The 10,956-nt window shown below is 48.0% G+C and overlaps 1 protein-coding gene across 2 annotated transcripts in view; it reads left to right on the forward strand.

The window, feature by feature from the left end:
• Positions 1-10,956, forward strand: part of RAD54B (RAD54 homolog B) — a 118,296-nt gene that overhangs the window by 24,715 nt on the left and 82,625 nt on the right. The window lies entirely within an intron of this gene.

The raw sequence follows: 10,956 nt of genomic DNA on the forward strand, positions 1-10,956 counted from the left end.
GTGTAGCCAAGGCCTAAGTCCCTGTGTTCCTGGATCCCCAGATGTTTTAAGCTGCTTCTTCGAGTGCTTGCTTATATAGATTCCAGTTTTGTGTGTGTGCGCCGCGTGCACAGTCGTTGGAAAGTTTTCCCCAGCAGCACCCGTTGGGTCGGCTGTGGAGCCCCATGGAGTGGTGCCTCTGTGGCGCTCAATATATGACCCTGCCGACTCGGTGCCACCTCAGTTCCTTCTTACTGCCAGTGACAGTCATTGGAAATGTGGTGGCTTGCTTAGCAAGTTCTCCTCTCGTTCTCCTAGTCTTTCAGTTTGCTGTAGTTATTAGTGTTAGTAGTGTTTAGTTGTTAGGTAGGGAAACCCCCATTCCCATCTTCCCTTGGGGACTTGGGCCATGCCTCGGTCGCAATGGTTCAAACCCTGCAAGTCCTGCAATAAGCCCATACCAATGGGTGACCCCCACAACACTTGTCTAAAGTGTCCGCGGGAGGCACACCAAGCCAATAGGTGCAGGATTTGTAAAGGGTTTCGCTCTAAAACAAGAAAGGAGTGGGACTTCTGTTTAAAGTAGCTCCTTATGGAGGCAGCTCTGAGGCCGCAATCCGCCTTGGCACGGCAAGACCTGACACAGAGTTCATCGGTGCGGAGCACTCCTATATCCGTGGCAGAAATGGCACCACAGAAGGATTCTGGGCACAGAGACACGCGGCACCGCCACTCCCTGGCGCTGAAGCCGGTGGGAACTGTCTGGCACCAGTCCCATTCCCCGGCGCCACATGAGCGGCACCGGAAGCAGGGTAGGAGTGGATCACTGCCTTCAAGACCCACTCCTTTGGAGTTGGCCAATAGGGCGCATCCTTGAGAGCTTTGGAGCTGGCACCTTTGAATTTGGCCCCGCAAAGGAGACCGTTGAGTCTGGTGCCGCTGGACTCCTTAAGCCATATGGTGGGGCTACCATCCACCCAGACATCTTTGAGGCTGAGAGGGACCTCATTGCCATGACAGCACCGTGGTCCTTGGCCCTCTGCGACAAGCCTCCGGCACCACTGAAGGCAGCACCGTCACGGGGAAAGACGGTGATGTTGCATCCATCTGCATCTCCAAGGCACTGCTTATGGGCACCGACAAGGAGGCACCGCTCTGAGTCCCGGCACTGATTCATCTCACGCCATTGCTCTGACTAGTGGCACCGCTCACCATCCTGGCCCCAATCCCCGCCTCAGCACAGGTCCCCGTCTTGGCACAGGTCCCATTCTCGGCACCGGTCGAGGTCTCAGCTCTGGTTGTCTTCATGGTGCCACTCCGAATCCTAGCACCACTCATCAACCCAGCTTCACTTGGCACCGCCATGGCCATCAACATCCCGGTCCTCGTCTTCAGACTTGGAGGTGGGGTCCAGATATTCGCACCGGAGCTGGCACTGGTCGGCACATAGACGCCCCAATGTGGGCACAATGCCATGGCCAGCGCAATGGCAGGGGCTGGCACAGTGTCCCTTTTGGACCCCCTGGGCATATCACAAGGCCCAGGGTACCTTGACTAAGAGCTCCCGGTTGGTGGTATCCAAGCTCAGGGTGCTAGTGGCCTCGGCCAACCGCCCTGCCCTGTTTGAACTGTTGGCAACTTGCTCACTCCTGTATCTATCATGGAAGGTTGCTTTTCTGGTTGCCATTACTTCGGCAAGGAGGGTCTCGGAGCTGAAGGCCCTCTGACCCTCCATACACGGTCTTCTTCAAGGACAAGGTGCAGCTCCGGCCTCACCCAGTTTTCCTTCCAAAGGTTGTGTCTCAATTACACTCCAACCAGGACATTTTCCTGCCTGTGTTTTACCCTAAACCTCATGCGACCTGCCAAGAGTAACAGCTCTACTCTCCGGGTGGTCGATGGACACTTGCTTTTTACATGGAATGGACGAAGCCGTTCCAAAAGTCAAACCAACTATTCATGGCGGTAGCAGACCGTATGAAAGGTCTCCTGGTCTCGTCGCAGAGGATCTCATTGTGGATTACCTCCTGCATCCGCACCTGCTACGAATTAGCCAACGATCCAGCCCCGGCTCTCACGGCCCATTCCACGAGGGCACAGGCCTCAGCATAGGCGTTCCTGGCCCAGGTGCCAATTCAGGAAATCTGCAGGGTGGTGACGTGGCCCTCGGTGCATGCATTTGCCACTCGCTACGCTATAACCCAGCATGCGAGAGACAAAGCAGCCTTTGGCAGAGCAGTGCTCCAGTCTGTCATTCTGTAACTCCGACCCCACCTCCAAGGTAGGGCTTGGGAGTCACCTAACTGGAATCGATATGAGCAAGCACTCGAAGAAGAAAAAATGGTTACTCATCTTCTTGAAACTGTTGTTCTTCAAGATGTGTTGCTCATATCCATTCCAGACCCACCCACCTTCCCCTCTGTCCAGAGTAGCCAGCAAGCAGGAACTGAGGGGGCGCCGTGTTGGAAGGGTCATATATTGAGCGCCATAGAAGCGCCAGTCAAGGGGGCTCCACAGCCAACCCGACGGGTGCTGCTAGGGGTAAAATTTCTGACTGTGCACGCAGCGTGCACACACCTAACTGGAATGGATCTGAGCAACACATCTCAAAGAACAACAGTTACGAGAAGGTGAGTGTCAAGGCTGGATCCCCACTTTGAACTTTAGGGTACAAATGTAGGGGCCTGCATGAAAACTTCTAAGCTTAACTACCAGCTTAGCTCTGGTTCCGCTGCCACCATCCCAAGGCTAATTTCCTTCCCTGGGTAGCCTTGAGAGACCTTCACCAATTCCCTGGTGAATACAGATCCAAACCCCTTGGATCTTAAAACAAGGAGAAATTAACCATCTCCCCTCCTTCCTCCCACCAACTCCTGGTGAATACAGATCCAACCCCCTTGGATCTAAAACAAGGAGAAATCAATCAGGTTCTTAAAAAGAAGGCTTTTAATTAAAGAAAAAGGTAAAAATCATCTCTGTAAAATCAGTATGGAAATTAACCTTACAGGGTAATCAAACTTAAAGAGTTCAAAGGACTCCCCTCTAGTCTTAGGTTCAAAGTACAGCAAACAAAGATAAACACTCTAGTAAAAGGTACATTTACAAGTTGAGCAAACAAAGGAAAACTAACACGCCTTGCCTGGCTATTTACTTACAAGTTTGAAATAGGAGAGACTTGTTTAGAAAGATGTGGAGAACCTGGATTGATGTCTGGCCCCTCTCAGTCCCGAGAGCGAACACACAACCAAACAAAGAACACAAACAAAAGCCTTCCCCCCCCAAGATTTGAACGTATCTTGTCCCCTTATTGGTCCTTTAGGTCAGATGCCAGCCAGGTTACCTGAGCTTCTTAACCCTTTACAGGAAAAAGGATTTTGGAGTCTCTGGCCAGGAGGGATTTTATAGTACTGTACACAGGACAGCTGTTACCCTTCCCTTTATAGTTATGACAGTGAGTAACTGTTTTTTCCTGAACCTGAACACAGTCCAGCCAATGTCCCAATATTGGGGTCCCTAGGCCCATTCTTGGGGTACAGACCTGCTATCTAGCTCCTTATCCTGAGAGCAGGAATCCACTGTGCAGCTACATAGCCCCTGTGGGCACAATGCTGACTCTCCAGACTCCCTGTACATAAACAAACCTTCTCTTAGAACTCTTCCCCAAAAGTATGAAGCTTCTGATTTACAGTTCAACTATCTTGGAAGCCTTGTAGTAATTGTGAAGCATAAAACACACCCAGATACTCAGTAATTGTGTTACACTCTGGGCTCTCTTCCTTAATAATATAAAATACAAGAAAGTGTGGATATCATTTAGAAAACAATAAACATCCTAACTGCAGTGCCCCTTACTAGCTCACCCTACTCCTGGGAGTCCTTGGAGGGGGACCATGTAGTCTCAGGAAGGGAGACAATACCTTTTGGAGGCCCTGACATGCTGGGCTGCTTCTCTCTCCCCCTCCTGGTGAGCTAGAGAAAAAATGGCCCAGGAAAGATCAGCTCCTCCCTCTTTATAACCTTCCTCTTTCCACTGGAGCCATTGCCAGGTGACCAGAGAACCCTGCCAGATGACTTCATTGCCAAGGCAATCTCTCCCCAGACAAAGCAATTCTCCTGGGTAGGAGCTATCTCTTTGGATAACCAGTTGTCAAAGTTTAATGACTCCCTATTGTTTTTTTGCCACCAGCTTTTGGAATTTCAGCCCAATGTGGAGGCAAACAGGCATGGGCAGTGCGTATTGTAGGCTGGGGGAAGCTATGTCTCCCTAAACAGCCCCGCGTGACCCTGTCCACACTCAGTCCCAAGGCCCCCTCCTGCTTGCTGCTTCCCCCTTGGCCCCAACCCAGGTAGGCTACTCCTCTTCAGGGAAGCGTGCTGGGGCTAGGGCAGCTGCCCTGTGGCCAGGACTTGGGGGGCTGGCGCCGCCCAGGGCCGTGCTGCCTGGTTCTCCAAGGCTGGGAATGTTGGGCCTGCAGCTCTCGAGGGAAGGCGGGGGGGGGGGGGGGGGCTGGAGGCGCTGGGGCTGCCCACCTCGTGCTGGGGGCACTGGAGCCACTCGCTCGGTGCTTGGGCCATTCAGCAGTGGGACCGCAGCAGCCGGGGGGGGGTGGTGTGCCACTCACCCAGCGCTTGGACGGCTGGGGTGAAAAGGGGGGTAGCGGCGGCTGCAGTAGGGGTGGGGGCTCTGAGCTCCAGCGGGGGAAAGGGGGCGTCAGGCAGAAGGGGCCAGCCAGGGCGGGAGTTAGACTCCCAGAGCCCACCGTTCACCCGCTGCCCATGCAAACAGGTAATAAAGATAAAAGGCTGCATATTCAGATGGAGTTTGTATGCATCGGTGCAGATTGCAAAGATCCCCCAGTATCAAATAGAATTCATAAGTTGTACAGAGCGTCCTAACTCACCACAGCTTCATATACAACTGCTTGGGAGACCTGATTACACCACAATTGTTCTGTGAATGAGCTATACTATTTTTCCAGTTTATAGTGTAGCCAGGATTGTGACCATGTTTTGTAACAGGGCTAAAGCATTGGCCATATTTCCCTTGACATTAATGCCTCTTGGACATGTTATCATGCTTAAACAGTTAAGGTCATATTTACTTTAGAAATTTGAATAATTTTATAACAAAACCTCTGGCATGGTTTTATTTGCAATGTACGTAGGTCCACAGAGTTGCACCATTTGTTTATTTCTTGGTTTGTTGCTAGGGGGTTGGCCTCTAGAGCCTTTGTGAATATTGTTAATAAGAAATTAGTTTTATCTGTTCTGCCTTGATGGGATCAGTGTTAGTCCTTCAGGGTGTCTAACACCTTTCCCAGGCAGGGCAGCTGTCTGGAATGCAGTACAAGAGGCTGTCCTGGGCCAAGTCCAGACTTGAACAGTCACAGTGCTAATATTTTCACATATTGTGTAACACAGAGTTCATAATTTGATAGTCTGATTTCACTTTGTCACATGAATAACAAGGCTTTGTGTAATGAGGCAATTACTTCTGAGGGCATTCTGTGCCAAAAAAATAAAAATTCTGCACCGAAAAAATTAAAATTCTGCGCACAATATTTTAAAATTCTGCATATTTTATTTGTCAAAGAAATGTGGAGGCTCCAGCATGGGGCATTGTGGAGCAATGGAAGGCCACTGGCTGCACAGAATTGGGAAATCACTGTGCAGCTTCTCCCCACCCCCGGGACATGGACTCAGTAGTGAGGCTGCACCCAACCCTGACACAGTGCAAGGACCAGGATCCAAGTGTGGAGGGGCTTAGTGTGGGGGGAATCCAGGTGTGGGTTGAGAGGGTTCTGTATGGGGCAATCTGGGTCAGGAGGGGGTCTGGATGCACAGGGGCTTGTTGGGATTTTTTGGGTGCAGTGGTAATGGAACTCTGCAGAGGGGTCCAGGTGAAGGTGGTTGGGGCTCAGTGCGGGGGGTCTGGGTGTGGGGGTTCTGGGTATGTGTGGGGCTCAGTAGGGGGTCCAGATGCTGGGGGAGTGGGACTCTCTGGGATGGGGATCCATGTGCAACTGGTTGGGGCTTGGTTGGGTGGGGGTGCGGGTAGCTCGTCAGGGTGGTCCAGGTGCAGGGCGAGTGGGGCTTATCAGTGGAATTCTGAGTGCAGGGGGGTGAGGCTCAATGGCAGGGTCTGGGTATGAGGGGATCTGGATGCACAGGGGTTGTGCGGATGGGGGAGCAGTTCCCTGTACAGGAATCCCTCCCCCTGCAGCTGAGGAGCGATGGGTGCAAGAAGCGGTGGGGGGAGGGGGGGCGAGGAGAAGGAATTTTGCAGAGCTTCCTGTAGCAGGGGGAGAAATCTGGGGGTGGGTTTGACCCAGCCCCGGATGCTGTGTGGGGGAAGAGGAAGTCTCATCCTTCCCAGCCCAGCCTGGACTAGCAGCTGAGCCTGGCACAGGGTAGGAGCCACCAGCCAGGTCTTCCCAGTCCTGCTTCCTGCCCCACAGTGATTTACCTCTCTGCTGGCTGCCCTGGGCACCGAAACATACTGCATTTTTCTGCAGGGAAGGAAAGAAATCTGCGGGGGACATAAATTCTGTGCATGCGCAGTGGCGCAGAATTCCCGCAGGAGTAGGCAATAGACAGTGTATTGAGATTTTCAAGTGTCCCAGTTAAGTGAGCTCTGATTTGTGCTCTTGAATTAACTGAGTTAATACACATACTGAAGCATGTGAGTGAGTGGAATGAGAATTGAAACTGGTAGGTTACAAGTTGGTCAAGAGCTGTGGAAACATTGGAGTTGTAGATAGAAATTTGGGGGAAGGAATTAGGGTCGTCAAATGAAGGCTTAGGATATGTTTCATTCAGGGGAAATGGGAAGGCTCCAGGCACTTTAATGATCATTGTACAGACCTGCCTGAGTCCTCTTAGTTTTGGGTCACCAGTATGTAGTAATAGGACTCAGCCTTTGGATTCCATGTTCTTCCAAGCCAACTGGCTTTGGGCAGAGTCCCACCATGATCTTTAGATTTGGGCCTGTAAGGCTCGCTCCTAGGTGCAGATCCTTGCCGGAAATTATTTCAGAAGGTTGAAAAAGCTACTAGGGGGGAAGCTGTTCTAGACTTGATTTTAACAAATAGGGAGGAACTCGTTGAGAATGTGAAAGTAGAAGGCAGCCTGCGTGAAAGTGATCATGAAATCATAGAGTTTGCAATTCTAAGGAAGGGTAGAAGGGAGAACAGCAAAATAGAGACAATGGATTTCAGGAAGGCAGATTTTGGGAAGCTCAGAGAGCTGATGGGTAAGGTCCCATGGGAATCAAGACTGAGGGGAAAAACAACTGAGGAGAGTTGGCAGTTTTTCAAAGGGACGCTATTAAGGGCCCAAAAGCAAGCTATTCCGCTGGTTAGGAAAGATAGAAAATGTGGCAAAAGACCACCTTGGCTTAACCACGAGATCTTGCACGATCTAAAAAATAAAAAGGAGTCATATAAAAAATGGAAACTAGGACAGATTACAAAGGATGAATATAGGCAAACAACACAGGAATGCAGGGGCAAGATTAGAAAGGCAAAGGCACAAAATGAGCTCAAACTAGCTACGGGAATAAAAGGAAACAAGAAGACTTTTTATCAATACATTAGAAGCAAGAGGAAGACCAAAGACAGGGTAGGCCCACTGCTTAGTGAAGAGGGAGAAACAGTAACAGGAAACTTGGAAATGGCAGAGATGCTTAATGACTTCTTTGTTTCGGTCTTCACCGAGAAGTCTGAAGGAATGCCTAACATAGTGAATGCTAATGGGAAGGGGGTAGGTTTAGCGGATAAAATAAAAAAAGAACAAGTTAAAAATCACTTAGAAAAGTTAGATGCCTGCAAGTCACCCGGGCCTGATGAAATGCATCCTAGAATGCTCAAGGAGCTAATAGAGGAGGTATCTGAGCCTCTAGCTATTATCTTTGGAAAGTCATGGGAGACAGGAGAGATTCCAGAAGACTGGAAAAGGGCAAATATAGTGCCCATCTATAAAAAGGGAAATAAAAACAACCCAGGTAACTACAGACCAGTTAGTTTAACTTCTGTGCCAGGGAAGATAATGGAGCAAGTAATTAAGGAAATCATCTGCAAACACTTGGAAGGTGGTAAGGTGATAGGGAACAGCCAGCATGGATTTGTGAAGAACAAATCATGTCAAACCAATCTGATAGCTTTCTTTGATAGGATAACGAGCCTTGTGGATAAGGGTGAAGCGGTGGATGTGGTATACCTAGACTTTAGTAAGGCATTTGATACGGTCTCGCATGATATTCTTATCGATAAACTAGGCAAATACAAATTAGATGGGGCTACTATAAGGTGGGTGCATAACTGGCTGGATAACCGTACTCAGAGAGTTGTTATTAATGGTTCCCAATCCTGCTGGAAAGGCGTAACGAGTGGGGTTCCGCAGGGGTCTGTTTTGGGACCGGCTCTGTTCAATATCTTCATCAACGACTTAGATATTGGCATAGAAAGTACGCTTATTAAGTTTGCGGATGATACCAAACTGGGAGGGATTGCAACTACTTTGGAGGACAGGGTCATAATTCAAAATGATCTGGACAAATTGGAGAAATGGGCTGAGGTAAACAGGATGAAGTTTAACAAAGACAAATGCAAAGTGCTCCACTTAGGAAGGAAAAATCAATTTCACACATACAGAATGGGAAAAGACTGTCTAGGAAGGAGTACGGCAGAAAGGGATCTAGGGGTTATAGTGGACCACAAGCTAAATATGAGTCAACAGTGTGATGCTGTTGCAAAAAAAGCAAACATGATTCTGGGATGCATTAACAGGTGTGTTGTGAGCAAGACACGAGAAGTCATTCTTCCGCTCTACTCTGCTCTGGTTAGGCCTCAGCTGGAGTATTGTGTCCAGTTCTGGGCGCCGCATTTTAAAAAAGATGTGGAGAAATTGGAAAGGGTCCAAAGAAGAGCAACAAGAATGATTAAAGGTCTTGAGAACATGACCTATGAAGGAAGGCTGAAAGAACTGGGTTTGTTTAGTTTGGAAAAGAGAAGACTGAGAGGGGACATGATAGCAGTTTTCAGGTATCTAATAGGGTGTCATAAGGAGGAGGGAGAGAACTTGTTCACCTTAGCCTCTAAGGATAGAACCAGAAACAATGGGTTTAAACTGCAGCAAGGGAGGTCTAGGTTGGACATTAGGAAAAAGTTCCTAACTGTCAGGGTGGTTAAACACTGGAACAAATTGCCTAGGGAGGTTGTGGAATCTCCGTCTCTGGAGATATTTAAGAGTAGGTTAGATAAATGTCTATCAGGGATGGTCTAGACAGTATTTGGTCCTGCCATGCGGGCAGGGGACTGGACTCGATGACCTCTCGAGGTCCCTTCCAGTCCTATAATCTATGAAAAATCCTTCCTTGGGACTTGAGACTTCACAGTCCAACTGCAAAAGGCTTTAAGACCAGTCCCGGACTTCCTAAATCGCTCCAGTTGCTGATGCTTATTCCCCCAGAGTTCCATTTCATTTTGGATACTCTAGTTTATAGCTGAACTCTTGGGTGACCACGTGGCAGGTAAAGTCAGGAATAGAGGCTTTGCACAGGAGTTTCTAAAACCAAAGTAACTTTTTACTCTCAAAGCATACAAGAGTTACAGATCTTTAGGCGAAACAACAAGAACTTATATGCCCTTACGCCTTCTTGTGAGTCCTCAGGACATAGTCCGTATATCAATGGGTAGGCCCCTCCTGCAGTCCTCTTGTTGTGTGCAATGGTTGGTTGGTGCGAGAGGGAGTAGAGTAGATCTTCACCTTAAGTAAAGTTTCTGTCCCCTCTATAATGTGACTCATTCACTGGCTTCAGTGTCCTAGTCAGGTGGTTAAAGCCCTAGCCCCTCTTAGAGACAAACTGGGAGAATCAGTTTTTTTGCTTGATTACTCTCTTTGGAAAATACCATTGTTCCCATAGAGTCATTCATAATTGATGGTCCTCTCATTCAGGGTCAGACACCTCAATCTTTCACACTAGACATTACTATAGGCAAAGAGCAAAGCATGGGAAAAAGCGGGCAAGCTAAGCATAAAAAGCAGTGTTTTTACCAACTGCTCACACTCCAAATAAGAGTTTTGTTTCTCAAGTTGCATCTACAATAGGCTTCAGAACTTTAAGAAACTCTATTTAATCTTGCTTTGAATGCAGTCCAAACGAATGAGCACACTCCTACCTAGATCTGTCTTTATTGCCTTTAGATACTTTTAACTATAATTAGATTTCTTCCCCTTCACCCCCATCCTAGCCTATGTTTTTCAAGGATAAACATGGTAAGCTTGAGAAGCTGTTGCCAGTATCCCTTCAAATCAAGCTCATTTTCAAACTCTTGATTTTGTAGTCATGGACGTCCTTTTTCAAACTTGGTGCTCAGAACTGTACACAGTAACCCCCTACAAGCTCCCCCCTTTTAAGTGGAACCATTCTTGTCCTTAGCTTTATAAGTTCTTGTGTTTCTCAGATTTTGTTGGTTTAATTTAGACCATAGACGTTTAAAACCTGGTATATGTATTTTTAAATAAGACTGTGTTTAAAGTGAGACTTTTGAAAAATATTAGCTATGCAGAATGATTAGCACTGGTACAGCATGCGCATCTTGTTAATAAAAATATTTGACACTGAAAGAATGCCTGGAAGTATTATCATAAAAGTAGATTTTTTTTCCTGGTGGATAGTATGAAAATCCCAGTATCTACACACTGTAATACACTCAGTAAATCTGTCATGATTGAATGTAACCTTTATTACATGCAGACTGGGAGTTAGATCATGCCATTTCTTAGGCACTGCAGACTGAATGTTGATGACATACACATTACAGGACAGGCATGTTTTAGCAGGGCACAGCTGCAGGCAGAAGCTAAAGGACAATTAATTGTTCATGTATATCTCTTTTTTGTTTTTGCTCTAGATAAATGTTTTATCATTAACAGAGACTGCTTCTTTAAAACGCCTGTGTGTAGGTAGCTAAAGCA

This window comes from Malaclemys terrapin, chromosome 2 (assembly GCF_027887155.1).
Source record: "Malaclemys terrapin pileata isolate rMalTer1 chromosome 2, rMalTer1.hap1, whole genome shotgun sequence".
In the NCBI taxonomy this organism is placed as follows: Eukaryota; Metazoa; Chordata; order Testudines; family Emydidae; genus Malaclemys; species Malaclemys terrapin.